Consider the following 6,674-nt stretch of genomic DNA (forward strand, 5'->3'; position numbering starts at 1 on the left):
GCAGCAACGATCTCCTTTTAGTGTTTTCGTTCGAAGACGCTAGCGAAAGCGTGGCGCTAGCAGTTAAAAGAGAAGCAATGAAAATTAAACGATGTATTTCGATGTACAAATTAACAATTTGTTGCACTGCTCGTTTCTTCAAATAAATTTAAGAATAAGAGATGAAGAAACACCAATGTGAAAGTTTTTTGCACTAGATAAGGAAGCATTCCCATAACTAGCGACGTGCACAAGTCCGTCTGGCACCACTGTGCTTTTATTTACCGTATTTGTTTTTCGCTGCTCTCGACTGCTCTCGACACGTTATGGGCGACCGTACGGAAGAAAAAGCGAGGATCGCAAGCCTCACGGCCTGCCTTCTCGCTCTGGAAAGCGAGGCAGACGCTGCAAAAGCCGCCAAGGAGAGGATAAAGCAGCGCAAGACCGAGCGTCACCACGTGATATTGCCGACGTGTTGTAGCTGCTTACGAGAGTAGAAAAGGAAATAACCTTTAAAAGAGTTCATTACACCTTCTGCAGGATATGAAATTTGTTTTTACAAAGAGTTTTGGTGACAGAAAAATAAGCATTCGCTCTTTTTTTTTCCCACCATTCGAAAATTGCTGGCGCCCACTGGTTTCGAGGCTACTCATTCGGAGCCGTAAAAGAGATCGACGAACGCCGTTTACGAAAAAGACCGCTTCTGAAAAGGAGTTCGCTCTGTGCCGTGTGTCTGCTGTCAGGAACTCCTTTTCGGAAAAAGACCGCTCACTTAAAAGACTTTTAAGTGCCCGTGTGACAGGGGTATAAGAGTCATGCGCTTCGTTTTCCAAGAAAACTTTCAGAGGTCACTCCTGTCTCACGTGTGACGTGACTTGATGTGTGCGTTCGCCTCCACTACATGCTCGAGGCATTCTAACGCAGCGCCTCCAGAATACCGTTCACCTATTTTCTTGCGCAGAACATCAAATAAATGTTTTGCTCGCTCTCTCCACACGCAAGACTATCGTATTTCGACGACATTTGCAGATTAAGATGCAGACATAGGGCCATTTTTTATTTATATATAACCCCAGGGCTTACAAGAAGCATTCTAGAGGGGGATGGGCAAAAGAGATCAATACGGTACACAAAAATAGGTATAATACGAAAAAAGTAAGGAAGAGCAATTACACCAAAAGAAAATATAAAAAATTGGGGACTAATAAGCAACGCCTTCAAGAGTTTAACCGAATAGCGGTATCCTCTCTCTAGTGCGTACTTCAAACACTTAATGCATTAAATCTGTTCGAACATGCTGTGCGCCCACACTACGTGACTTTAAGAGAATAGGCGCAGTAACGTGTGTGCCTTGTGTAATGGGTGACCGGCTTTAAACCATGAAGTATTTATGACAATCTCATTACCTGATGCCCAATGGCATTCTACACTTGTACCACACATTATTACTGCAATATTTCATGTTGTATTGTGATGCATGTGTATATATGCAAGATGCGCGTGTTAGTAAAGCATGAAGGTTACTCTTACTGCATTTCCAAGCAGGAGATATTTTCAATGTATTCGCATGTAGACGATTTCTTGAGCTCGATATGTCAGCCCTGCACTGGGAACTTTTACAGGTTACGGTATGTACCGCAGTCACGAGCGTGGTGCTTCCGCTGCATGCTTCTAATAGATAGAAAGCAGCTGGGTTCCTTTTTGGTCTCGCTGCATATTGATGGGGAGGGCTGACCTGTTTGCTGTGATATATCGTTTAATTATCAAAATTTGAGGTTTCTTTGTGCCTATGTGCCATCAAAAGTGAATGAAAGGAATACTTTGTTCCTGTCTTCAGCTTTGTTGCTGGACGCTGATAGATATTTTATTTGTTAGGAGATTTTAATATTGTTTCTGACTCTAGGGGTCAGTCATTAAAAAAAATGTTATGATGCGAATGCCGCTTTACTGCAGCAAATAATGAATGAGCATAATCTAATAGATGTAGGAGAGCGTGTGCCTCACGCTCTCCTACATCTATTAGGCGTCTCTCATGCTCAGCTCGGTTGTGTTAATTTCTCTATAAGCCTAAGGTCGCGCGTTCCCAACTCTGCTGTAAAGCCTATATTTTCACAGACCATTCTTTGGTGGCCATTTCATGGGGTCCTAGAAAATTTTGCAAGATTCTGTAAAGCTGGTAATTATGGAAGCTAAACGCACAGCTCTTGCGTGAGGAATGGTTTGTAAAACAGTAAAAAAATGGCTCCATGTGGTAACCCAATATCGGCAGCTGCCAATTTCTGTTCGATGGAAAATGTTCAAAGAAAAAGTTAGGAACGAAGTGGTCAGTGTCTCATGTGAGCTAGCACAAAGAAATATGAGAAAGCTTATCTTTATTATTTACTTATTAAGTTGCGTATTTATGAAAGCCAAGAGCCGGGGTTGTACGGGGACGAAATAAGTACAGTTCGAGCACAAATATAGAAATACAGTGCAGAAACACATATGGAGGATCAACTATTCGTTCTCGTGTTATTCGTTTCACTGAAGGTGAGCCCAGAAAAAAAGCTCTTGCCAAAATGAATGCGATACGCACTCTCTAAGCAGGTATTGCAAATTGAGTCAAATGGCTCCATATGCACAGACACATAGCAAATAGCAGCACTTGAGGATCATTACAAAAACTTGTTTGCCAGCACTGAGCTTACGGATCACTATGAAAAAATGAAAACATAAACTGAACGATTGATCACATTAATGCCATGTTTACAGGCCGATGATCGTCTCACCACTCGCGGGTCAATAACTAAGTAGAAAGTTAAGATTGCACTCAGAACTTTGCAGCGAAACAAAACTCCAGGTCCAGAAAGCCTTAGCGCAGAATTTTACATTACATTTCAAGAACTTCTCACTTTTTTCCTTGAGACACGCTTAAAAGGAACCTAGGAATTTGAGTAAATTTCTCCTTTCTTCTATCAGGACCGTGCTACTTTGATTCCGAAAAGTACCTACAGTGAAGTATTAAAAAGAGAAACTGGATATAGGCCTATTCTTTATGTAACGGTGATTTTAAGATATTCGCGAAGATCCTCTCAGACAGATTGAAAACAGCGATCACTAAATGTGTAGGCATCCATCAAATATGTGAAATAATAATCTGTTCCATACAGACGAATATACAGACAAATACACGCCATGTAGCGCGATCAGTTCTTGAGAGCATTTATGATAGCATAAATCTGGTAGCTGCTCTTTTTCAGATAGACCTAGCTAAGGCTTTTGATAAGGTACGACATGATTTTGTTTCCACTGTTCAGACACCTCCAGTTAGGTGATGTACTGTACAATGACATATCACTATGTCATAAAAAGTGCACAAGAATGATAGTGAATCGCAAGCTTTCAGGTATAAGAGAGGTAAATTGATCAATGCAACTGATCAATACTTTTTGCAGTATACTTGGAACCACTTTGTTTAAGTGTACTGCTTAATTGATGTATTAGAAGATATAGATATGAAGCCGAGGAAATTAAAGTTCTAGCCTACGCAGATGGCATTGCCTTCTCCTGCGTAGATAAACCGAGTGTTCAGGAAGCAGTAAACACTACAATGCTTTTTTTGTGAATTTTCTAGAGGTAGTTTATATTTCGACAAAAAAAAAACAGGATTCTGGCTGGGCGCGTGGGCACTAGCTTCCTCGGTCTTTGCAAGCATTCGTTGGAATGGAGCTCAGGTTCATTATCTTGATGTGCCTTTTGATAATCAACGTAATAGTCCCCCACATTGGACGTCTGACATAACCACCATCTGTCGAAAGGTGTTAACTTAGCAAGGACGGGATCTTTCCGTTTTTTTTTTTTTGAGAGCTAAAGCATGCAATATCTTTCTTGCATGAAAACCTGTCTACATTCTACAAGAATCGCATTGCTCGCGCGTACATGTCCAGGCATTTCAAAGTATATTTGCCTGCTTTATTTTGAGTTCTTCGTGGGAAAACCATGCGAAGAGACAACCTTTTTCTTCAGCTTGAGATAGGGAGGTTTAAGTCTTGTGCTGCTTGTGGGAAAACTGTGATGTGACTTTTTCTCTTTAAGGATATGTGTCACCCGTTCATTCTGGCTCTTATCCGGAACCGTCCTTCTTACCACCTCCCCTTTTCTTTTCGTCACGACAATAGTTGCTGAAAACTCGCAATTATGGGATTTCATAAAATAGATTGTTGATAATATGCATTTTTGAAAGCCAGATTCACGTTAGAATATCTATACGGTGTAGGCAGAATGAAACTCACTGATGCACTTTTCAGCACCATTTCTCCTTAACCTGTCTACCGACAGGAATCTTTATCTAGAACTGGCCATGATGTGTTCTACCGTGTGCATAAAATGTGTATATCGCCAGCAGCGAAAACGTTTTGCTTTAAGCTACACACCTCCACACTACTTGCAGAAACGTACCTTTACGAAAAATGTGTATACGTGCCTTGGTATTTAAATTGCAGAATTGCTGATAGCCGGGCTCGTTGGTGACAGTATTTTAACATATTTTAACACAGCGCATGGCTACGCGGACACAAGAGAAGAAGGGACAAACCGAAGCGCTGTCTCTCAACTGAATCTTTATTGGAGAAACATAAACGGAAAAGGTACACTTCAACCTGCACAACCATGCGACCACACTAAAGAAAAAAATACAGAACAATGACAAAATCTTGATACATTCCACAGGTGCTCTGCAAGAGCATGAGAGTCAAGATATCGTGCTATCTAAAACCTAACCTCGCTATCGTGCAAGGCTATAGAAGGCACGCTATTGCATTGTTCTCCCCTATTTTGATATTACATGCTGCAATTATTACTCGCGCGGTTTGATCTCTGTGTTTCGCTCGAGAGGAGAAAAAAATGGCAGCATATCCGCGGGGTGAATGATGGAGAGTGGGTTGAAGCATGCGTCCTTTCATTCGTTCTTGCTTCCGTCCATCCATGCATCCGTATGTTTGACCATCCGTGCGTCTATCTGCCCATCCATGCGTGCGTCTGTTCGTGCGTCCATCCCTGCGTTCGTCCAAGCATCCACCCCTGCGTCCGTCCATGCATCCGTCTGTCCGTGAAGCCGTACGTGCATCCGTCCATGCATCTGTCTGTGTGTCCGTTCGTACATCTAGTCAGCACTCCACGTAGCACCATCTCGCATCTTTTCATCATATATCCCGCATATAGAAGCACCTCCATCCAGTGGACATTCCAAGGACTAAACGAGAGGTGGCACACGCACACTTTCTTACGGCTTGCGCTTCGTGTTTACTTCCCACCTTTGACCACCTCGAGCTCATGGTGTATACTAGTTCACTGTATTCATGGCACTGCGGCCCAACGCTCCCTAAACCTTTCTAAAACCTTTCTAAAGCTAAACCTTTCTCTCACCGGCACCACCTTGCAGGGCAAAGCGTAAGACATGTTGCGCGGTTCGCCCTTAAAAATATGAGAAAGGTAGGGAGGTCAGCTAGAACTTTTGCTTGTTGGGACACATGTTGGGACACACATGGGTATACATTCTCTTGCAAAAAATGTCTGTGTTCCAGCAACCTCATGTTGCATCAACTTGCTTGGCCTATGTGTATACGATCACTAGAAAACGGCCAAACATACACAATACCCTTCTTACACTGTACAAAAGGAGTTACGTGTATGACCCCTCTTTGGTTGATCCTGACACGCGCTTCTTAAGTTTCGGTTTAGGCCTTGCTCACATCAGATGGTCAATTGTTTCTTGGAACAAGTGACGAGGCTAACAGACACATGTTTTCCGGACGCTGGCATCAGACAAACTGTTCACAAGAGGACCAAGCGAATTAAGAAAAACGCAGATCATATCACTACTCATCCAGATGCAGAGCAAAGAAAATGTTTAGTACAAACACAGACTACCCCGCAATTTGAAGATTGTTGCCAGCCGGTTTGGTGTGATTGTAGTTTTTTTGTCACCTAATAAGTTGAATGAAGTTTGTGGGATGATTCAACAGAAACTTGAGAAGCGCATGCTAGGATTAAGCAACAAAAGCTGCGGGGTCAAACACGCAACTTCTTTTGTAAAGTGTAGGAAGGGTATCGTGTATCTTTTGCCCTTTTCCTGTGGCCGCATATAGATAGGCCAAACAAGTATAGATGCATTGACATTAGATTGTTGGAACACAGACTTTCTTTGCAAGGGAATGTAAAGTACCCTCAAATGTGTCCCAACATGTTGCGCAGTGCCACTGCGCACCTATATTTCATGACGCAAAAGTTCTAGAGACACAGAAAAATCAAACCATGGAAGAAGTAATTGAAGCATATATTATAAAAAAGGGACAAACAATGCATTAACGTGCCTTCTATAGCCCTACATAATAGCGAGGTGAGGTTCTTAGGCAGCACGATATCTTAAATTTATGCTGTTGGAGAGTGCCTGTGCGATATATCAAGATTTTGTCATTCTTCTGTTTTTCCATTAGTGTGGTCACATAGGTGTGCACGTGGGTGATGTAGTTGTGCATCAACTAGCCGAAAGAGCGGTCAAGATAAGAAAGAAAATATGGCAGTGATAATAGTGCCTGGCAATGCGTACTAAACCAATAAAATAGACGGATGTTCTTTCGTGCATTATTATAGAGGGAGAAAAATAATGACCCAAGAGGGGGCACGCAAAATAAATCTACAGAAAACAGGAATGACTA

The sequence above is a fragment of the Rhipicephalus microplus genome, chromosome 6, assembly GCF_043290135.1.
Source record: "Rhipicephalus microplus isolate Deutch F79 chromosome 6, USDA_Rmic, whole genome shotgun sequence".
NCBI classification, from domain to species: domain Eukaryota; kingdom Metazoa; phylum Arthropoda; class Arachnida; order Ixodida; family Ixodidae; genus Rhipicephalus; species Rhipicephalus microplus.